Consider the following 24487-nt stretch of genomic DNA (forward strand, 5'->3'; position numbering starts at 1 on the left):
TAAATATGTGTTGAATGGATGACTGGCACCTATGATCATTATTATAAGGAAACCTAAGCATGGATGGTATTTCAGACCCCGATGGAACTTGGAGCACTGGTGATAGTTAAAAAGAAAACATCACGTGGTCCACAGTACTAGCCCCGGGGCTGCTCTCCCTCCCTGGACATTCGTGGCTTCTTGGTTTTCCATGGCAGACCCCTGCTACCAATTGTGAAGATGCAGTCTTGGGGAAATTCATTCTCGGGGCTGTAGCTTCACAGAACCAGAGCTGGAGGAGGCATCCATGAGCCAGCCTTGATAGCTGCCCATTCACCATAGTAAAACCTACTGTTTGCAATTTTTTTCCAAGTAGCATCTACCATGGCCTCTCTAAGGTACAAGTTGAGAAATTCTCCAAAGACTCTAAGATTGTTCAACCTCTCTTCCAACGCTGAATTCCTTCTCCACCATCGTAGACAGGCAGTCTTAAGTGGCCTCCAGAGTTGGCAAGTCCACCTATGATTAAGCCAAAATCAGCTAACGCAGAACCTCACTGCCAATCTGGGCCTATGGAGACGTAATTCAGATCAGTTTTTCTTACTTACGGTGAGAAAACTCTTTTTTTACTAAACTGGTCGTGGGTGCCTGGAGCTCAGGAAACGATTTACTTCTGAAAGGAGTGAGGTCCATATGTGGACATGTTAAATGCCATCCTATAATGCACAGGACAGACCTCCACAACAAAAACTGTCCAATCCCCACTGTTCACAGTGTCTATGTTGAGGAAACATGACTTACCCAAAGACACATGCTTTTCCCCCCCTTATTTCCTTAACACTAATGACCAACTTGGCTGATACTTCATTTTCATACTTTTGTGGGAGACTTGGCTATGGGAAACATGTCCTTTTCCTCTTAAATCTACTCTAGAACAACCATCTCAACAGTAAATGGCGACCGATCCTGAGCCTAGGGTCCGGGAGACAATAGGGAGAGGTGGGGATTGTGGTGAGCTGAGAACTCATCCATCTAAAAGAGACAACCATTCCCCAGCCCCAGTCAATTGAAATCATATGGAAATGTGGGCACAGTGTTGACAGATCTTCTGATATTTTTAATGGAAGCCAGAAATGTGCATTTTTGTGTGAAATGTCCAGATTTTCAAGCACTGGCTCCCTTTTCTGTTTTAAATATTCTGCAGACCAAATAAAACGCATCTTGGTTGCTGGCGTGCAACCTCTGTTGCATCAGATGTTACTGCAGTGTCACTAGACAGAACATGGAAAAGTCCGGCGGAGGCAAGAATGGAGGGCAAAGCTCAAAGGAGGAAAGGAACCATGGGCTGATCACCTGAGGCCCAAGAAAGTGAGCCCCGCATGGCCGGACTCACTCCTCCCACTCCAGGTGATACCGAAGCATCTCCAATTTCTCTGCCGAAGTCCAGTGCATCCCCCATGCTAGGCTGGAGTGTCCCAAAGACGGTGCGGATTGTGTACAAGACGCCATGAAAAGAGATGACCCCCTCTGAATGCCCTTCTTTGAAATAAGATAATCCTCTAGGGCGGTGGTCGGCAAACTCATTAGTCAACAGAGCAAATATCAACAGTACAACGATTGAAATTTCTTTTGAGAGCCAAAATTTTTAAACTTAAACTATATAGGTAGGTACATTGTTATTAACTTAATTAGGGTACTCCTAAGGCTTAGGGAGAGCCACACTCAAGGGGCCAAAGAGTCGCATGTGGCTCGCAAGCCAGAGTTTGCCGATCATGGCTCTAGGGTCGTGGGAACAGTAAGTAGCATGCCTTAAAAGTTCCAACCTCATAGAAGTGTTTGAGGAGAAAAGATGATTCACCCAGAGCACAACGCAGCACCCGGAAGGACCACAGACTTCACACAGGGCCCTGCAGGCCAGTAGGAGAGGAGGGGAGAGGGTCTAGAGCGGCATTAGAATGCAGTTTTGGGGGTCCACCACCTCACTCTCAGCAAACGTTGCTGACTGCAGTTTGGAAATCTATCCCTTTCCTACTCCATCCCTAGTTCCAGAGGTGGCACACGACAGAGTATAGAATCCTTCTGAATTAAGGATTGATTAAGAAATGGGTACGTCACCTACATTTGAGTTCTTGAACCAGCTGTCCCTGAATGCAGGACTCCCCAGAACTTTTCATTTCCGCACGTCAATAAATTTCCTTTTGCTGAAACCACCTCGAAAGTAAGTTTTCTGTTACTTACACGCAGAGCAATCTCAACAGCTATGTGGCCCCTTGGCCGGGATTTTGCTGACCCTGAGCTTTGGGGTGGGGAAGGCGGACTATGGATCCAGTGCCGTCAGCTTGGACATCTTGGTTCTTTAAAGCTCTGAGAGCTGAGCTCACTTCCGCACCCCCACTGCCCCTGCCTAATTACTCACCTTTCCAATCTCCTGTGTGGATCCTTCACGGCCCCCCTTTTTTCCACTTTCCTGTCTGTAGCCATTGGAAACGATCACCCCGTCCCTTGCAATGTGAACAACACAAGAAATGCTTTGCCATTCTAAACAGTGGCTGACAACCATTTATGAAACCTGCAAACATTTCACCACTCCTAAATCAACCCCAGATGACAAAATCATCATCATCATGCAACTAACGAAAACCCGGCGGAGGGTGAATTTGGAGCACGTTGCCATTACCCATGATGAGGGGTGATCAGGAATCCAATCCTGAGAAAGACATAAAATGAAGCAAACTGATTGCTCCTTGGAAGAAGTCTCAGCCCCCCTCCCCAGGAGACTCAAGTCCTACTTTTTCCTGGAACAATTTTTTAGCATCTCTTGGCATCCTCCTGGTCAGGGATTGGTAAAAAGAAAAGGAAAGAGAGAACGAGAGAAGGCGCAATGCCTTTCACTGAAATGGGATTCCTGGGGTCTGTGGCTGTGTTTGGAGAGTGATCACACACTGTGAGCAAGCACGTGCGTTTTGGTGATTTAAAAATCAGGGCATTTCTCATCAAGATCCAGAGTGCAGCGTCCTTTGAGAAATCAGAATACATGGCAATATAGGGTCTCCATTCCGCACCGCCCTGCCCACTTCATTACCTTGGTTATCTGTCTGGCCGCTTTGGGTATCTGAGCTTGCAATGATTGATTTCAGATTTAGGTCCTATGTATCTATTAAAAAATCATTTCAAAATTATAATAATCTTGACTTCAGACGTGTCTGATTGACACAGAATGGCTGTGGGATTCGAATCATGGCCCTACCTGACCAGGCCCCTCCTCCATGACCTCATCTGCCCCTGCCCCTGAACCATGTGATCTCCCCCAGCCCCATCAGCCTCCAGGCCGCTTCCATCTCAGAGCTTTTGAACGTGCCCTTTCCTTTCTCTAGAGTGTTCTTCCCCGGCTATCGGCACCCTCCCTCCTTCAGAGCTGTGCTCAGTGGCTGCCTGCTCAGTGAGGCCTCCCTGTCCCGGGTACATTCTATCCACCTTCTCTCGATGTTTCCACACAGGCTTGTCACCATCTGACAGTCTATGTCCCTTGCATGTTTATGTGCTTACATTTGGTCTTTCCACACTTAATTGCAGCTCCATGAGGGAGCCGGTTCAGGTTGTGTTTGTTCACTATTGTATTCTTTGTGCCCAGAGCAGTGTGCCTGGCACACGTTTTTGAATGAATGAATGAATGAATGAATGAATGAGGAAGTTCAGTTTTCCATATTCAGGAGGAAATGGAGGTGGGAGATGAGGTGGAGGAGGAAGGTGAAGGAGGCAAACCCAGGAAGTCTGCCCCACTAGTCAACTGAAAATCAGGCAGACCTTTCTAGAGAAAAAGACATTTTCCATGACAGAAGAAAGGGAATGAGAAGAAAAATGAAAATCCTGAAATTGGAGCCTACGGCAGCATTGCAGTGCAAGGGTTTTGATGTGTTCTTCTCCACCTCTGAGCCATGCGACCCAAAGTCACACCTTTTCTTGGGACAGGGTGGGGGTCTGTGTCACGGACTGGGCTTGTGACTACGGCAAGCCCTGGCCCAGGGCCTCAGTGCCCTCATCTGTTCTAGGCTGCCGACTGAGGACTTGTCCTGGCAGCGTCTCACATGGGGACGCAAAGAGCAGTGTCTCTGGCTGGGTCTGAAGTCACCTGGAAAGGCCTGAGCTGTTTTCCAGCGTGAGCCTCACGTCCCAGGCACGCTTCCCTTCTCGTCCACAGCAGACTGTACCAAAGTGCATTTGTGCCGCCCAAGCAGACGTGACTTCTAGAGTTACTTTTTCCTCAACGGCTCATCAATAGCATTTAACCATCACTTTTGCCGTGTGCCAGGGGCTCCTCTCGGCAGGTCATAGTTGTTAACTCTTATGATGTGGATTCACTTCATATGAGGAAACTGAGTCAGTAACAAGTTAGGTAAACCCAAGGTTATGTGGCTAGTAAGTAGTAGACTCTGGATTTGAACGTGGGCAGACCAGTTTTTAACCCCGGCGTTATGCTGCACTTGAAAGTTAATAGGACACACGAATACATCCTTGTAAAACACCGAAAAAAAAATTACCGCTGAGACTAATGCTGCCTCTGTTTCCCTCTCATGCCTATCACTAATTAATTAATTGTCCAGTTAAATGAAGGTGAAACAGAGGGTGATTTAATTCTTCCTGTGTGGTTAAAGCAGCAGGGAGTGCAGGAGTTATGAAGACAACCTCTGGAACCATCCTCCTGCATACAGAGCCTGGCACTGCTGCTTACTCACTGTGTGACCTTGAGTAAGTCACTTAACCTCTCTGTGCCTTACTTTCCTCTTCTAAAATGGGAATTCTAATAGCACTTCCTTGGTAGAACTCTTGTGAGGAATAAATGAGTTGGTGCCTATACTCATTCAGAACAGATCCTAGCATTGAGCAATCACTCAACAGGTTATTTTTATTAGCAATATAGTCATCCAAAGGGTAGTCATTCTTCCTGTAAAGATATGAGCTACAGGCTAAATGTATTCAGACACTAGCGTGCCCTGATACAACTTTCCCAACATCCTTGAGAGACCTCATTTGTTTCATTTTATTCCCCTGAGAACAGAGTGTAGAAGTTCCGTTCTGGTTAGAAGGATGGTTATTTGGGCATTGATTCATTGTCATCAGCTTGCGGGGAAGAGCTTTAGAAGTAAATGATTTCATTTAAATGAACAGATATTTGGAAAATGTCACATTTTCAGATTTGTGTTTCTCAGACTTTGCTCATGAATCTGCCACACCTGGGTGCCACTTTTGCTAGTTCATTACCTGATGGATTTGATTTTAAACCATTTTGGTCTTAAGCATTTAAAGTGGGTGAAACCATTTGTTTGAAATTCTTGTTCTACCTTTTCCAAATGCATGAGAAAATAAAGACAAAAACATGCAAAAAAAGTCCAGGCATGTTTTCAGTGAATGTGGAGAGGGTGCACACCCTGTTGGCAAGAAGACTGCCCTTCGGAGACTAGTGGATCCTTCCAGAATGTGTACAGTCTCGAGATGCCGCTACCTGAAGAACAGTCGGGAATAAGTCCGGGGGCAAGAAATCTTCACTTTCCTCGAGTACTTCTGGGGGTGTGGGTGCAATTCCATAGAACCCTAAGCCCACCAATCTCGGAACGCGTAGACTGTGTTCCCACCATCAGCGTGCTTATGTTGTATAACAAACCCCAGAGAGACAGCATTTGCCCCATGAATAGGGGAAGAGTTTGGAGCTGAGAGGATGCCAGTGACCTGCCCAACTTCACACAGCAGGTGGGGGCTGGAGTGTGGAGTCCCGCTTCCCCAACAGCGGCCCAACCTCTGACACCTCTGCTGCAAAGCCCCGCACGGTAGCCAAGGGCCTGGCCTGGTCTGAGGAGGGGGACACACCCCTCGGTCGGCAAGACTCCGCAGAGATTCTTACAAAGACTGTCACCTAGAGAAGGCTGCCACAGCCCACTGCCGTGACTTTTCCCACTTGTTGTTCGAGAAAGAGTCCATCCATTCTTAATAAGACAGGTAAACGTCCACAAAGACTCGGGCTCACTGAGGATGAAGGACGCTGCCGAAATGTCAGAATCGGCCGTAAATAACCCACCGAGGGTCAGGGAGAGGTCTCTGCGAGCGTCCGCGTGCTTGCTCCAGAAGGGCTGCAGGTCGTGCAGGGTCGGGCCTGGGCTTTGGGCCAGAGAGACCTGGAATGGAATGCCACTGGACAGCAGCTACTCCCCCTGTCCCAACCTCAGTGTCCCCATTTGTTAAACAGATACACACATGTCATGGGATTTTTGTTGTGGTTGTAGAGAGGATTAAATGAGTTTTGCGAAGGTGCCTCACACATTATAACTCCTGTGAGAGACTTTTAAATCCACTTCTTCCCTCTCCAATTCTCCTCCCTGAATATTGAGATTATGTTGATTCAAAACTCTCAGGTAAAGGCATACGGGTATACTTCAATTCTTCAAAGTCCCAGAAGCCTGGAGAAGTTTCATGCATGCGAGAATGACACAAGGTTAAAACACCCATAGGGATATCTAACTCTTACACACTAGCATAGCCCTATGCAACATTTAATCTCTGTTCTGGGAATAGGGAAACTGAGGCACAACCCGGCAGCAGGGCTCCTAACTCCTGACTCTCAATCATGCACTGAATTATAAATATAAGTGAAGACCAGGATTTAGACTAGGTTAACTGGTAGAGCATATCAGATCTGGGACATTCTGAGTAGGTACCAGTCAGAGCTGGGGTTAGGTGCGGGCCATGCGTCTTTGGCAGGATAAGGCAGCAGGAAAAAAATGAGAAAACTTTTGTTTTTCTTTTTCAATTCATTAAGGTTTGTTGGGGTGAGCAAGAATCTCATTTTTTTTTTCTTCCCATGACTTCCCTTTTATTTTAACGGGGAAACGTGCATTTCAAAGACTGCTCAATAGCAGCGTTGAAGTCTCAAGTTCAATCACAATGTCCCCATTGTGGCTGGGGGACTCCTTGGCCTTTAAGCTTGGGTTATAAAAATTTGGTCTGAGCCCAAAGTCTGGCTTTAATAGAATATTTTAATTTTGTTTAATGAATATTATTTTAAATCTGTTTGGCAGTTTTAAAATGTGTTCTTTTATTTTCAAATTAAAATTTACTAATGTTCAGTACTTTCTCGGGTGTGGGGGTGCAGCAAGGAGTGGGGGTGATAATAATACAAGCTACCATTTATTGAGTGCTTACTATGTGCCAAACACCCTGCTACGTGCTTTATGTGTGCAACCTCTTTTAACCCTCACAACCGCCCAGTGAACAGCGGCCCTGTTGCCTCCACTGTCCGGGAAGTGGAGAGGGTCAGCTCCTAGCCCACCAAGGTGGCAGCGTTAGTGAGCAGTGGACTTAAGGCTCAGACCAGATCTGAGTTCAGGGTCCGTGCTATTAACCACAGACGTACATTCCCTTGATATTGAAAAAGGACTTGACTGACCAATAGCTTAAAGGCATATTACTGACCTAGGATACAATTCCCTGTAACTTCAAGGGTAGTAATAGCTGGCTTGAGCACAATGGCTAGCTTATTGAGCATTCAGCATAGACAGGCACCATAGCAAAGCGAGGTGTTTTTCATGGAATACCTCATTTAAATTCTCACTAAGACTCTTTGAAGCAATTATTATTGTTATTTTTATATTATCCCGATTTCATAAAGGAGCAACTGAGGTCCAGACAGCCTAAGTCATTTTCCTAAGTCACACAGCTTAATAATAATAATAATAATAATAATAATAATAATAATCATCCAGTAACTGACACTATTAACTTGATCTCCACAATAGCTCTTTGAGGAAGGTTTATTATTATACAGCTTGTTGTACACATGAAGAAACTGAGGCAGGGAAAAGTTTGGTCACTTGCCTAATGTTAAGTAGTTGGCTAATACTGAGCAGGGATTTGAACCCAAGAAGCCTGGCCCCTGGGTTCATGCTCTTAATCTCTAGGCTGTAAGTCAGAGCTAACGCTTGGGCAGTCTGACTCCCCCAACTCCTACCTGTTCCCCACCGCCTCTTAAGGAAAGCAGAAGGTTGACTTCTGCCTGAGGCAAGAAGTGGGCCATGGCATTGCCTGACACAGTTTGAGGCGCAGAAGCCAATGCACTGCTCTCACTGACTCAGGCCTGGCTTCACTGGCTGAGGGTCTGCAGGGTTGGTCTTTCCCTCCATCCTGCTGCTGGAAAGCTCAAGAAGTCATATCACTGCCCTCTGAATCCTCAATGGGAATAGGGGGCAGTGAGATATCGGTAAAAAGACACTGGGATCCTGCTATCAGAGGTGCCGGATGGGGTCCTTCTTGCTCTGGACCCCCAGGAATCAGCCTCGCACCTAGAACACAGCTCAGTACATACTGCTGTAAAATGAGTGGAAGAATGAACGCATTTGTAACTTTCTCCCATCACGTGCAATGTATCAGGCATGTAGGAGACATTTGGTTAATAATAAATCAGTGAAATGGTCTATGAAATGTCCCAAGAGCATATTCTTCCTTGTCAACAAAATTTGTCTTGTCATATTGCAATAGCTCAGGAGTCAGCACACTTCTTCTGTAACGAGCCAGAGAGAAAATAGATTAGGCTTGGCAGGTCATGTGACCTCTGTTATTGAGTTAACTACTCAACTGCTGTTTTAGCACGACAGCAGCCACAGGCAACAGCTTAGACCAGCTAACTTCAGGGAAGCAGCCACCAAGTCAATAGATTCCAACTCTAAACCTTCCTCAAATCCTACAAGGACAGGCTGGAGATTCTGTGAAAATCAGCAGATGTCTCGTAACTGAACCCAACTTTTGTTGGCTGAACCCAACCTGCTTATGAGTTAATATCCCCAAGGCAAAAGCAGCTCTCCTCGGCAGGCAGGCAGAGGAAAGGTAGCTCTTATAATACCAGAGAGACAGGCCTAGGAGTCAAGCCTGGGTTCAGTCCTGGCTACAACACAAGCCGTGTAGCCTGGGACAAGTTCGTTCACCTCCCTGAGATTCCGTTGCCGCAGCTATAAAATAGGGATAATAAGAATAATAGCACGTTCCATCGAGGGCTGTTTAGAGACAAAAATATAAGTGTTTGCTTAGCACGTAAGTGTTCAATAAATATGGGCTACTTGGTATTTCCAAATAAATCTTGTGCTCTCTTAAAAATAAAAACTAATTTACTAAAAATGAGCCAGGCTGCCAATCAGTACACACACACACACACACACACACACACACACACTAGCAAAACTGCAGGAAAAGACATTTCCAAAATCAGCTTTCTGAAGACACTCTAGCAAGGCATTCCAGGGGCCCCAAGCTGTCAGAAAATTCTCCACTTTAGCTCAAGCCCCCAATCTCTCCATCTGCTTCTATGTCCTTTTTGTCACTTTGCCTTTCTTGTCGGGGCCAGAGCAAACCTGAAGACGTTCAGAGCGTTTCAGACATTTGCTGGGTTTAAGACATTCTTTCTCCTTCCCCTGCTCCATACCCCAACATCAACGTCTCCAGGAAGTATGGCATCTATAGGCAGAGGACAGCTCGGGCCCATGGCAGACCGGAGGTGAATAATCTTCTCGGCTCCATTCTTGTTCACGGCTGGATGGGACCAAAACTCTGTTTACAACACAAGGGGCAAGTCACAACTTGCTATGCCACATGACACCATCCCAGCAGCGAGTCACCGCTTCCTGGTACTGCACCAGTCACACAAAAGGCCGGAGGTGCAGGAATCTGGCCGAGTACTCCTTCCCCGCCACCCCCCGTTTCTGACCAGAGGGACATTCAGACCTTTGCTAGAGAGACAAATGCTTCTAGAACACACTGAAACCAAAGTCCCTTTACATGAAAACAGTCACACCCACAAAAGAAAACAACCTCTCTGCATGGACACCCTTTCTCTCTCTCCTAAAAAAAAAAAAAGCTTTCTCCCTGCATGGAATTCCCATCAGCACCTGGTTGGTACCAGGCAAGGGGATGCCGCCGACACTCCCTCTGTCTTTCCATATTTCAGGGAGCTGCCAATCAACAAAGACTAAAGGTTGGTACTTATGCGTTGCACCCCAAATGCTAAAAACATGTCCATGGTCACAGGAATAAAATATTGTTCTGGGAACTATTAACACCTTCATCACAAAGTGACTACAGGAAGGAGACGGGCAGTGAGGAAACCGACCAGAAGGAACACAAGAAAGACATTTTCAACCTTTGGCTTCTGTGCATCCAAACACCAGGAATAAAACATGTGCTTTGGAGTGGGGGTGGCTCCTGAAACCACTTTTCCTCCTGAGCAGTAAGAGGGGTGATTGAAGGAGATGGAAATGCGGGCCTCCTATCTCACTTTACCTCAAGAACGTCTTCAATTGTCCTCAGAATCCAAATCGAATGGAGATTGTTCAAACCGTGGGCTCAGAAACCCCCTTTCTGTGTCCACTTCAGCTGAATGCGTCTGTGAGGCAGGAATTTAGACTTGGCCGAGGTAAGGAGAACTGGTGATTCCGCCCGCCCCCCCCCCCACCCCCCGGTTTGGTGACCTTCATGGGGCTTATTTATGCACTTCAAGCTCATGACCTAATACATGTTGGTTTGGCTTCTCTTCTCATAATAGCAGCCTGTAAAAAGCTTTTGAGAATTCCCCGTGTTTTCTTATTTTGGGTCAAGAAAATAAAATCGATATCTAAGTACCCTTCAAAAAATGGTCTGCACAATCTAAAAATTTGGAATGTTTCCACTAGGGCTAAGGATATCTCTTAAAGCCTCAAAGATCATCAAAGTTCAGGCCAACATTTGCCATTTTTAAGGTGAGCTATCTGGTAACGGCATATGTGAGAATTAGCTAAGAGGGACTTTTTGACATAAGTCAAACAATGACATTTAAAACTCACGTTAAAGCAATTACTGTGCGGAATTTTCCGTGTTTTTCCCATTTCTTAAACAGAGTGTATATGTTTTCAACATATTTCTTGCTGTAATTTTCTTTCTTGGCAAACCCACATCTTACCATGAAACCCAAAGTATGCACGCTTCAGAAACAATAATGGTTGAAACAGACTCGGCTGTCGCAGGCATGATTTTTCTTTACGAAATTAAAATGTCTTTTGGCTAACACACTGTATATTTCAGCTCTGAAAGACGATTCTTGGGAGATGACTAGGAAAGAAAGGGGAACCGACAGATTCAGCTGATGCGAGACAAACGTAAGTTGCTATATTCACACAGTAGTCGGGCTCTCCAGTGCCTCATTCTTTGGGGGAAAGAGCTGTCGATATTTATCATTTTTCTTAAGTTAAATGCACAGAGAATTAACAACTCTCCCTGGAATGACTGCGAGCAGATATGTACGGATATATTACATCTGGAAATGCACAGATTTTTAAAAAATCTAACTTTACACTCACAAAAAAAACAGAGGGGGGGAAATCCAAAGCCATTGAAATCACACACATTTTCATGTAATTGACGCATCACCATTGACACTAAATGACAACATCATTTCTAGCCTCTTTTAAGTGCTTTGTTCATTTAAAAATATGTCTAAAATTAGCATTATCGGGGCAAGACAGCTTCACTGTAAGAGTGAAGCTGTCTCCCAGCTAGCTGTTCAGCGAGGTTCCTGCTGCAGATTTCGGCCTGTATCTGAAACAGAGGCAGACTTTGCAAAGCAGCTTGAGCAGACACATCTGCACCCTAACTAGCATCATCAGAAGGGCGATGACAGCGATGACGAAGCCCCTGCTCCAGACCCGGACGTGTGCAGAGACCCTCTCATCCATCCTGCCAGGCTGCGTGCCACGGTGGGGGCCCTCGAAGCGCCCCCCGACCCTCAGCCCGCCTGTCCCTGATTCAGGCAACCCATGGCCTCCCTTAACCCTCCAAGTGGCAAAGAGAAATTTTTTCCAGTTACCTGACTCTTGGGACCACCTGTTCCAAATTATTCTTCGCTCTCCAAATGTTTATAATCTAACCCTCAAACAACAACCCACTCCATAGCAATCTAGCACCTTCCAGCAAACTCAATTTGGGCTGCCTCCTGTAACATTTTAGGGCCTTGCCACTGCCGATAAATTTATTGACTCTTTTTAGGAACTGAAATGTGTGGTGTTATAGTATCGAAGGAACAAATCAAATTAGCCCTTGTAAATAAACAGTCATTTTCCTTTACAGAACCACACACACACACACAACCTGCTAAATATCACGACTCACAAAGGCTTATAGCTGTGTTCTCTAAATAATATGATTTTTTTTTTCCTGTTTTAAAACAACAACAAAGAATTTCAGGGCAGCATCAGAAAATAATTGTGCTCACCCGGCCAGCGTGGCTCAATGGTTGAGCATCAACCTATGAACCAGGAGGTCATGGTTCAGGAGGTCATGGTTCGATTCCTGGTCAGGGCACATGCCCGGGTTGCAGGATTAATCTCCAGTGTGGGGTGTGCAGGAGGCAGCCAATCAATGATTCCTCTCTCATCGTTGATGTTTCTATCCCTCTCTCCCTCTCCCTTCCTCTCTGAAATCAATAAAAACATGTAAGAAAAATCATAATTGTGTTCCATGCAATTAAAACCATCCAAAATCAGCATCTCTCTGCAAGGGGAACGAGGGCATAAATGTTCTCTGTGCCAAGCGTTCATAGCACATGGCGAAGGCCAAGGCCTGAAGGCCTAGATTCTGGTTTCACTTACTCTGTGGCCTCTCACGAGTCACTGGACTTGAGACGCAATTTTCTCGCTAACAAAGTTGGAATAGTAATGACATAATGAATACCCAACTCAAAGGGTTGTTCTGAGAACCCATCCTAAAAACACGTCTCAGAGTCGCCCTCAGGCCTGGCATACAAGTGCTCAGTTAGGTGGTAGCTACTTTCATCATGATCATTCACACAAGGATATGATTTGCAAATGGAGAGAAATGGCAAAGGCACCAGTACGATGAAAATGAGCAAAAAGGAGAAAAAAGACGCAGCAAAAGTAAAATTTAAGAGATTGTGGCTTTTTTCGTCCTTTTCCCCCTAAAGACAACCTGGCAGATACTTTCATATCTTGAAATTGATTTTAAATCACACACAATAAAGAACAAAGTCCCTGCCCTTCTGATTCATTTACAAGGAGACCAGTGGGTCTGAGCCAGTTACACGAAGTACTTGCTACCTGAATGAGGGGCCATCCTCGGATTAGCAGAGGTGTTAGCCAAACACCATTAGGCCAGTTAAGGTCTTCAAACAGCCAAAATGAAGCATTGTCTCTCGGCTAATTGTTTCCCTACCAGAATCTTCTTTTTGTCTTGTGTGTCTGGGACTGTTTGAACTGCCAAATTGATTGGGGGGAGGGAGCTATTAAGAAAGCTGTTATGATACTGGGGGATGGGGATCAGGGAGGAAGGTGGGAAGTGTGTGTGAGTGTGTATGTGTGTGTTTTCTGTCAACAGGCTGTGTTTTCTCAACTGTGGGGTTAATTCTCTGTAAAGAGATTCCTTTTGAGTGGAGTCCACCAACTCCTTTTGCAGAGCAGCTAGCTGGGAGAGAAGTTTCCTTCCACTAACAAAACCAGACTTGGCAAGAGTCAGAGGGTTCAGCCTTTGGAGGTAACCGAATAACCAGCCACTTCATGTCCACAAACTCCACAGATAAGCACCACATAATTAGGCGAATTCCTCCTTCACATAAAATCTTTGGGGGAGAAGGTTCCCCTCTCTCCTGAGGAATTCCTGTCTTCTCACCCAGCCTACACACACACACACACACACACACACACACACCACATGCACCTCTGACCTGTGGCCACTGCATGCAATCTCTTACATGCAATTTAAATGCTGACCCTTTTCCAGGCATTTTGCATGGAGGAGGCCTGCCCAGCCAAGATAAAACCTTACCCCCGTTGTAACTTCCACCCGTCCTCTCATAGAGGCTAATGCTTTTCTCATGGTGTCCGTGGATATTTAGGGACAAGCAAATATCGAAACAAGATATCTCCACTCCCTTCATTTGCTCCTGACAGCCCCGGGCTCTCTCTCGGCATCTGTCACGAGCTGCTGGGAACCCCACTTATGCACCATAACGGCCTGCGATTTTATTATACAAGGAGTTTATTGCTGGCCTAATTAGTTTCAAACTGGGCATTCCAGCTGAGGACACCTAAAAAACATCTGGTAGAAGGAGCGAGAAGGAGTCCTTGTTCCGAGCCGGTTATGGTTGGATTTCTGCGTAACTCGGGTCTCCTGCACTGGACACAAGTTATCTTTGGAAAAGTAACTGAAAAAAAATAAGGAAACGGTTTCTTTGTGGGAAAGGAGTCGTCTTGTCATGGGGGAACCAAAAGCGTCTTAAAGTGGACGTGCTTGGACTGCGTGCACTTTTCCCCAAGCTGCTGGGATCTCAATCGCTTGCTCAGCCCTAATGCAAAATGTACTTCGCTGCACCAAGGGCGGTTTTGCTGAGGACTTTTTCGTTCTCCCAGCAGCAGCTAGCACTTTATCAATTTATCCGTCTGGAACAGGGCTTGCAATCTCTTACATGCAATTTAGAGCAGAAGCAATACCGCTGATTTGAAACAGTGTGTCTTGGGTGTTTTTTGCCAAATGGTAATCCTATAACAAGACAACAAATCATATCTCTTTTTTTATGTTCAATACAACACAAAAGACATGAAAAGAAGATTCTAAAATGTAAGTGATTAAAGCATCTGTTGTCTAAAAAAATCCCAAAGCATTGGATAACATCTTTGTTGTTTTTTTAATTTTAACTTTCTTTAGTGATTTAATATTTGGTAAAGAGATTTATGTATTTACAGAGTTTTCTCATACCCACAGCCACTGTACTAGATGAGCTATTTCAAGATGGAGGAAAAATGCTCATTCCTTTAAGAGAAAATAATAATATCGTGAAGCCTAAGTTGCAAGAGAAGAATGGAGTAACTATTAACTATGTATGAGACAAATGAACTCATTAAGAAAAAGTTCAGCTCCTTTCAAATCTAGCCAGCACTGGTTGAAATTGCAAAATTTGGAGTTTCCTTCAAAGGCAAGGACATTATGAATACAAACACCATTTATAGGTAGTCAAAAGCAAGATTCAAACTATCCTAATTTGTTACATAAAAATTGTATTAACTTTCCTTAGTCTGAGGATGTCTAAATACAAGCAAGTATAAAGCTTAAGGGGTTTAAAAGGAGAGAAAAGTGGGGAATAAGTGGGTAAAGTTGCCTGAAAGATTTTTTTCACAAAGATTATTTTTTACAGGAGGTTCCTCTCTCTCTTCCCCCAAGTGGGGCATCGAAGGGTAATAGGGCTAGCTACTAGCTCAGAGCGCATACCCTGGTAGCAGAAATTTCACTCAAGCAAGAAAGGAAGGGCTCGTGAAATTAATACATTTGGTTTGAAATACAACAACTGTCCGCTGGTCATAATTTCCTTTGCAAGGGAGCTCCCTAACTCAAACATAATTCAGCACTCAGATTCTTATTTGATGTTTGTAAATCATTCTACCCCCCTCCGCTCTGGCGAACAACTCCCCACTCTGATATTCACTCATTCCACTGCACCTCGTAATTAAAAGGTACCTCCACCAGGAGTGATTTATACCTCAGCGTTATAAAAAAAAAGTAATTAAAGATTACGTAGCATTTCGGGGAAAGGGGAAGAAAGGAAAATAGTATCCATAAAAATACGGCATTGGTCTTGTGTGTTTTTTGGAAAAATAAACTAATTCAGAATGCAGCCTCGTGCACGCTTGTCACTTATTGAGGAGGCTTCACTGGGGGGTGACAGGGACCTTGCACCGCCAAGGCGCCCCACTTTCAACAGCTGAGAAATGCGCATTGAGGATTTTGTGATGCGGGTATTTGTATTTTTACCAGTCAAGCTTTCCTAGCATTCTTTGAGCTTACAAACTATTTGGGGGCAGGAAATATACTTAAGGAGCTAGGGCCAGCCCGGCCTTTTAACCTCCAGACGCAGGACTGGAAAACAATTCCATTCTCTACTTTCTCCCATTACAACAAAACCCTCGCCTCCTTCTAAGCATCCTTTGGAAGTAAAGTGTTCTAAGTTCCAACTCCAACTGCAGCCAGCGCCAGGACGCCCGCTCCCTTACAGAGCCGGGAGGGCTGGACCCGCGCAGGCCGAGCGCAGAGGAACTTTCAGAAAGAAACGGAGCCTCCAGGAGGCTCAGTGTGCCGTTCCGGCCCGGCCCGGAACCCCAGCGGCTGCTCCTCGGTTACCGCGCGAAGAGCGCCCGAGGGCGTGAGCTGGGTTCGGGCTCCCGGTGCCTCCGCGGTCCGATTGCGGGAGCGCCCCTTCCGAGAACCACCCGGGCCATAAAACTACCCGAACGCAGTCCGTCCAGACGCGTCCACACCGCCTGCGCGACATGCACTTGTCCCGCGCGGGAGAGCAAACTTCAGGGTCGTTGCTCCCCAAGCGCACGGGGAAGCCGAGGCCCGGAACCTGGGACGGACTTTCTCGGAGAGGATCTGTCCACCGTCCCGGCTGCCCCGGTACCTCCTCAGGCCTGGGAGCCCCGATGGACCCGTGCGCCCCCGAGCACCCCGACAGCTGCGGAGGCCCAGGCTGGGCAAGTGCTGCAGAGAGGCGCCAGGCGAGGGGGTCCGCGGCGACCCCGGCCCGGCGAACCCCGCGGGCGGCCCGGGGTGGGCGCCGCTGGAGGTACTCACCGCGCGCAGTGGAGAGAGCGCCCCGGCGCGGTGCGGGCTGGCGGACCGGCGGGCGCGGGTCCGAAGCGGCGGGCGACTGCGGCGGGCACGTTGCCGCCTCTGCCGCCGCCACTGCCTCCGCCTCCGCCTCCTGGGCTGCCGCGGCTGCTGGCTCCGGGAGGACCGGCCCCTTCCCCTCCCTGGGCCGGGCCCTCCCTCTGCCCCCGCCCGGGTCCCCGCGCCGATGCGTGGGCGCGTGGGGGAGCCGAGGCGCGGCGCTGGGCTTGGCGGGTACACACCTCCGGCGCCTGGACGCGGCGCGGGGCTCCGGCCCTGCAGCTGGCGCCGCGCGGCTCTCAGCGCCTGCAGCCCAGCGGAGCGCGCTCGCTCCTGCGGGTCCTGAAGGGAGGCGAGGGCCCAGCTCCTCCCCACCCACCGACACCCCACACCTCCTCCCTCTGCAACCCAGGCGCGGCCCCTGAGAAAGGAAAGATTGCTTGGAAGGAACCTCCACAATTACACTGAATTCATTCATTCATTCATTCATTCATTCTTCATTCATCCACCTAGTCATTCAGTGTACATGGCAGCACCTGGGAGAGTCCACTAAATCAAGGTGGACTCGGGTTTTTTGCCTTTCTGCAACTTACATTCACATGGGGACACAGACCATAAACAAGTACAGAATCAAGACCATTTCAGAAAGTTATAATAATTACTGTGGAGGGGGAAATTATGTGCTGTGGCAAGGGGACAGTGATCTTAGCCAGTGTAGTCAGGGAAGACCTCTCTGAGGAGGCGGCACCTGCATTATGAGAAAGCTCCATTGCTGGTGCTATCTGCGGGAGGAGAGTTCAGGAATCTCCTTGCCCCCATTTTACACACAGGGAAACTGAGGTCCCTAAACTTAATTGGCTTACCCAAAGTCAGTGGTACAATCCCCTCTACACCCCCCCAAATTCAGGCACCCACTTACTCATCCTCTCATGGCCACCTCTTTCAATCTTCCCCACAATAAACTGTCTTGAGCAGAGTCTATGTGGCATTTTTCTCCCTCACACCCGCTTTCTAATGTCTACGAACCCTGTTGTGGGACACTCAGGAGGCCTCAATCACTGCCAATCAAGCACTGCCAACAGGATGCTTCAATCACTGCCAACAATACCAGTCACTGCCATTGGTTAAGCTCAATAGATTACAGGATGCCCCGATGAATCTGGATTTCACAGAAACAAGGAATGAATTTTAGTATAAGTATGTCCTGTGCAATAGGACATATGCCAAAAAAGTATTCGCTGCTTCTCTGAAGTTAAATTTAACTGAGTGTCTTATTTTTATTTGCTAAATGTGGCAACTCTAAGCCCTGCCCTTCTTTATTTCCTTTAGTCTCCCAAAGAGACTGAAAGGTGGAAGCTGCTAGCATGCCCCTTTTACAAATGATCAAGTCTACGTTCAAAGAAGGCAGAAAGCAGCTGAGCCAGGGCTGAAATTCAGGTCCAGCTGACTCCAGAGCTCTTGAATTTTGAGATAATGACATAGAGCCTGTTGTAGGGTTACTGGGAAGCTGATGAAACTTAAGCTCCTGCCCCCTCGCTTGCTGGGCCCCTTTCTAAGGCCTGGATAGCGGCCTAGAAATGTGTTCACATGGTCACTTGTTCATGTAAGATTAACAAAAATCGTTTGCTTTTGACACTTAACAGCAATCAGCAGAAACCACCATCTCTTTCCACGTAGATTCCCACTAGAGCACTTGACCTTGAGTAGGGTGGGGTGAACTGGCCACTGGCATTCTGGGGATCCAGCGAAGGGAAAGTTGATTTGAGACTTTGTGATGTGTGTGGTATCTTTCAGCTTCTTAAAATCTGAATTTGTTGTGATTTCTTTTTTAATTCCAAGAAATATTTACTTTTGTCCCCTAATTTTGGACTCATAATTTTGCATTCTTTTTCTTAAATAAGACCCCCAAATTGTGTATGCAGCAGGCCCCATGTACCTGGATCCACCTCTGGTCATAGCTTATTCCAACCTCTTTCTACTCCCAAAACTTCAGAAAAGCAAATGTATTCAGTAAGCACCGTTGTTCTCCCGCGAGCCAGGTGAGGGTTAGACCTGCTGCTTCTGGGTAAAAATGATTCTTCTGCTTTCTGGATGCAACATGGACATAGGCACTTGGCCTTGATTTCCTCACCTCTACATGAAGATAACAGTACTCATCTTGTGTTTTTATTGTGACAATTCACTGAGAGCATGCTCGTAAAACACTTTCTACTATGACTATTACTGGCACTAGCAATTGCTCAACAAATATTATGACTGTACATGCAACTTCACTTCCCAGCACACCTTTGCAAAAAGCTCCAAGTCATTATCAATGGAGCGCCTTAATGCTCTCCCGAGGTGTTTAATTTATTTTGGCCCATGAACCTTAATATAATGTTGTTTAAAGAGTGTTAGTAGGCAGAACTTTTTTTCCCCTTGAAGGAATAGAATGGAAGAGACTGGAATAGAAAATACCAAATGAATTGCATGCAATAAGAGTAAGTGTGTGAGAGAGAGAGAGAGAGAGAGAGAGAGAGAGAGAGAGAGAGAGAGAGAGAGGAGAGAGAATACTGGGTCAGGATGGGAAATGTGTTTCTTTGCAGATCATGGGGACAGTGCTGAAGATCACTTGCTAACTAAAGGTGCTCTGTGGAATACAAAGCGTCAATGGGTTTCCGCCCAGCCATTTGACTGGCTCATTATCTCATACATCACAACCACACCCCGAAGTCCCCGAGAGATCTCCAGGAGGCAGGTGCTTATTAGTTTTATTTTCCCTTCTCTTAGGGCAGTGGTTCTCAACCCCGGCTGCACATTACAATCTCCAGGGCAGCTTTTAAAAGTCCCCATCCTGGGGCCCCACCCCAGACCAATTAAACCAGACTCGGGGAGGGACCGAGGCATCCGTATTTTTTAAAGCTCCCCTGGTGATTCCAGTGTGGAGCAGAGAGAGAGTGAGACGCCTTGTCTTTGGAAGAATAGGGACTTGACCCCAGAATCACAGCAGATGAGGGAGAAGCTGAGATAAGACTTCAGTCTCTCAATTCTTCCTCAAGACGTGGAAATCCATCCACCTTCCTAGGTAGGGATGCCCCCTTCCCATCTCTTTCTTTCCCTGGATTTCTTCTTGTTAAGTATTTGGGCTCATTTTATAATGACCAGCATCATAATCCCAGACAAAAACTGAAAATGCTAAACCATGAAGCAGATTCTTTGGAGGGTAGACCACAGACACGCCTACCCTGGAATAAAACACTTTTTTCCCCCGAGAGTCTTCCAAGTAAATGTCCTCTGAAGCCAGAAGACCAGCCTACCCTTGAACACTACAAACTTCACAATGTATCCAACATGCATACGCACATCTCACAAGCACACGTATGCATTCTCCATGCCAAATCATGCTTTACTTCTATATACATTTCTTTCCCGGTGTGCAGAGAATGGAGCTACAGAAAGAGCGCTCCATTTTAAACATTCTGTTATTTAAGTATTGGCTCTTTTCAAAACAGATTTGAGGCAGCATGCAAAAACATGTATATGGCAACAGGGAAAAGAACACAAGAAAACCAGTGAAGGAACACGGGGAGGAAAAGAGGTGAAAGCAAAGGGTGAGGTTTGCACACAAAATGTGGGCGAGGCGGTCCTGAACACTCGTCCGTGGTGGACTGAGAATTAGCTGCTGAGCTTCCTGGCAGCCAGTGCAAAGCAGAAGATGTGACCAATTCCATCAGTGCCTTTCTAACTCTCTGTTCTTGAAAGGCAAGCGTGTTGCACTCAGTTCCGTAGCATATCCTAAAGGTGGAATGGAGCAAAGATCAGCATGGCCGCCATGCAAGGATGACACACACGTCTGTGAAGCGCTCCATATTTTTATAGGTGAATTGAAAAGAAACAAGACCAAGTGTGCATAGAAACTCGGTATGAAAAAGGAGGTGAAAGATCCCATCCCCAACTTCATGCCTCACAGCTTTCTCCTGCGGGTACTTGTAAAGCATTTTAAGTATTTACTTTCATTGTAGGAAAGTATTTGGGGGCTTGGGTTGACGGATCATACATTATCATTTTTTTCCACTTAAAATCACAGGAAATCAACTCTTGGGCATATGTTTAGGCAGAGCATCAGAACTGCAGGATCACTAATGTCCCGTGGGAGACACTTATTCCCATATGGAGAGGGACCTTCCAGACACCCACACATGCTGTCCCTCGGCCCACACCACCCTACAGACACAGTCCCATGGATTTCACCTTCACTCCACTCAGGTCTCTGCTCATATGTCTCCACCCAGACAGGTCCTTTGGACCACTCTGGCCAAAGCAGCATCCTCAGCCAGCACGTGCATTTATCACTCCACAACACTACATCACACATGGTTATCTGCTCACTGTCTGTCTCTCCCACCAGATATCAGCTCCATGTGAGCAAGGACTTGCCTGTTTTGCTCATGGCTATGCCCCAGTGCCTAGAACAGTGCCTGGTACACAGGGAGGAACTCAATCAATAGTGGACGAATGAAGACAAAATAGAAATGAAAGGATATGGCTCTTGCTGTTGCCCAAAATGACCACAGTCACGCTGCCCTTTCTAATTTCCTCTACTGCCTACCCTAAAACAAATAAAAAGGAATAAAGGTGACTCAGAAACTCATTCTTTTGAAGAACCACAAAGAGCTCAAGATAAGGTCAAGGTTTTCTTCTCTTTTTCTTTTATGCTCTCTCTTTCTATTTGTTCTTCAGCAAAGAGCTTGAGGACTCAAAGATGGGGAATGGAGAGTAACCCAGATGGCTAAAGTCCATTCTTCCCTCAGGGACTAGTTAGGAGGCAACAGAAGTTGCCAAATGAGAGGAGAATGAGAGAAAGCTCTTGCCGGTTGATGGTAAAATCCAACATGGAACAACAGCCTTTATGCCACTGCCCAGATCCTATAGTTATGAACAACTTTCCGATAGATCTGTATGTGAAGCGCACTCATAGCACTCCAAGCAGATTCTTGCAGCCAAGCTGGGGTCAGGCTGGCTTTTCAATATTAATCCCCAGAATTTCTACCCCTCACCTCTTTGGCATTTCCTTCCAAGACATGCCACTTTTTGCTCTCTTTTTTCCTTAAGGAGAAAAAGCATATAGGATGGCTTTTAAATACATTTTCTTTTTGCTTTTAGTTGAATATTATCTTTGATGGTGAACAAAGCTGACTGGTCTTCAGAGGAATGATCTTGGAAACACTGACTGAGAGACATCAGAGGTTACCAGAATCCAACCGGTAGTGTTCTAAATTCTAAAAGAAGTTGTGCCCTGGAGACATAGGGAGTATTCGAACAGATTACAGAATTCCCTCAAGGTCAAGATGGCAGAGTAGGTAAACACTGTGCTAACCTCCTCCCATGACCACATCAAAATGACAACTAAATTCGAGAACAACTTCCTTGAGAACCACCTGAAGTCTAGCTAAACAGAAGTCCTGTAACTAAGGATATAAAGAAGAAGCCACCCTGAGACTGGTGGGAGGGGCAGAGATGTGAAATGGGCTGGTCCCATACCCAAGTGTGGCAGTTAAGAAACCTGAGGGAGGTCTTGACTGCAGAAGTACCCCTGAGGAGCGAGGGATCCAGCCCCACACTGGGCTCCCCAGCCAGGGGCACCAGAACCAGGAAGTCAGGAGTCCCCATAACATCTGGCTGCCAAAGACAGCCAGGGTTGCACCCCAGGGAGGTGGAGGGCCGCCGTAGTCCCAAGCATTCCTGTGGAGGAGTTTGCCAATTGACTCATTTGCTCACAGACTCATTTGCTCTAAGCTCCAGTGCCAGGTTAGCAGCTCAAAAAGTGCCAGGGACATATGGGGAGGAACTAAATTGACTGGCTGCAGGAGGAGGGCTGGAGGGACAGGACTCAGGGCCGCTCTCTCTGGTGACAGAAGCATGGGCCGGTGCCGTCGCTTCTTTGTTCAGCCCTTCCCCATCTAGCCGCAGGTTCAGGTGGGCCCCAAATCTGAGCTCTCCGTTAACCAAAGATCTAGAGACCTTTGGAGAGTGAAACATTTTGCGAGTGAAAGGGATACTGTTAATAATAAAGCATAAACCAGGACTGTCCCAGGCAAACAAGGACAGATAGCCACCCTGCCTAAGCAGAATGATTTACTAGTAGATATGTCCTGAGAAGCAAAGACGTCTCAAATTTAATCAAGTCATCACATGGGAGACAGTTGCAAACTTTCATGAGTAGATCAGGGGCTGTAAGCAGCCCTTCTTGCCATTATGAAACTGACATAACAGTTCTCGTTATGGTTCAGGGGATCTCATCCACATCTCTGACAATCCTTGAGTGCCCTGAACCAAATCGCTGGTTGTTATGCAACCTCATCATACTGAGAAATGGTCTCCCCAAACCCATGGGATGATATGATGGATTCCTACATGAATATTGAAAACACTTTTTCTGGATGTCTGCAGTTTCTTATCTCTACTTTGCTGGAATCTCTAGAAGATGGGCCAGGGACCTCTTTGGCAGTTTGGTGAAGTCTAAGGACATCATCTGAAAACAATGTTGCTAAATACACAAAAATGCATGTAATGTACACATGGTGGGAAAACTGAATATCGATAAGAAAAATATTATCATAGATTCTTACCTCATGTAATACACAAAAATTAACCCAGAATGAATTACAGGCCTAAAGGTAAAGCCTAAAACCATAAACTTTCTAGAAAATAACATGGGAGAAAATTGTTGAAACCTTGGCGTAGGTTAAGGTTTCTTATAACACAAAAAGTACAAACCATGAAAAAAACATTGATAAATTAGACTTCAACATAATTTAAAACTTTTGCTTGTTAAAAGACAACATTGAGAAAATAAAAGACAAGCTATAGGCTCAGAGAAATGCTAAACATCTGTCAGACATATATAAAACATATAAGAAATGTATAACAAATATATGAACGTATTTTACAACTCAATAGCAATACAACAAATAACTCAATGTTTTAAAAGGGCAAAAATTTTGAACCATTGCTTCAAAAAGGAAGATATACAAATGGCCAATAGGCACATAAAAGATGCTCAACATCATCAGTCATCAGGGAAATGCAAATTAAACTATAATGAAATACCATTATATCCATTAGATTGGCTAAAATTACAAAGACTGAATGTAGCAAGTGTTGACAAGGATGTGGAGCAACTAGCCTCTCATTTGCGGCTGGTGGGAATATAAAATGGTACAACCAATTTGGAAAATAGTTTGGCAGTTTCTTAAAAAGTTAAAAATTCCCCTACCATATGACCCAGCCATTTGACACCCAAGAGAAAGGAAAACATAAGTCAGCACAAAGATTTGTATATAAATGTTAATAGCAAGTTTATCTGTAACAGCTAAAAATTAGAAACATTGCAATTGTTCATCAGCAGGTAAATGATAAACAAATTGTGGTAGATCTATACAATGGATTACTACTCTGCAATAAAAAGGAATAAAAGCGATATACACTCAGCATGAATGTCAAAATCATGATGATGAGTGAGAAGACACCCTCAACCCTCCCTTCCTTCCCCAAGAATCATAATGCATGATTTCATTTATGTAAAATTCTCAAAAATGCAAACTCATTTATAGTGACAGAAAACAAAGCAATGGTCACCCATGGGTGGGTGTGGTAGAAGGGTGGGTTATAGAGGGGCACAAAGAAATGTTGGGGGTGGGGAAAAGTTTAGTGCCTTGATTGTGGGGATGGTTTCATGATATATATGTAAAAAATGATAAAATTTAACACTTTAAAAACTTCCAGTTTATTATGCTTTAATTAAACCTCAAAAAATATTAAAATATTGTATTATAGCCATGAATTTCCCTTT

At 45.7% G+C, this 24487-nt stretch overlaps 1 protein-coding gene across 2 annotated transcripts in view; it reads right to left on the reverse strand.

Annotated features, from left to right (window-relative positions):
* Nucleotides 1–16994, reverse strand: part of EYA2 (EYA transcriptional coactivator and phosphatase 2) — a 209133-nt gene extending 192139 nt beyond the window's left edge. Inside the window, exon 1 of one of the 2 annotated variants that reach the window (XM_081096726.1) lies at nucleotides 16899–16994. The gene's annotated coding sequence lies outside the window, so the exon portion shown is untranslated. Of the gene's footprint in view, nucleotides 1–16620; nucleotides 16747–16898 lie in introns of those variants that run through there. The other variant, XM_081096725.1, reaches the window with a different exon arrangement.
* Nucleotides 16995–24487: the final 7493 nt, after the last annotated feature.

The sequence above is a fragment of the Myotis nattereri genome, assembly GCF_964212035.1.
Source record: "Myotis nattereri genome assembly, chromosome: 8".
Taxonomy (NCBI): Eukaryota; Metazoa; Chordata; class Mammalia; order Chiroptera; family Vespertilionidae; genus Myotis; species Myotis nattereri.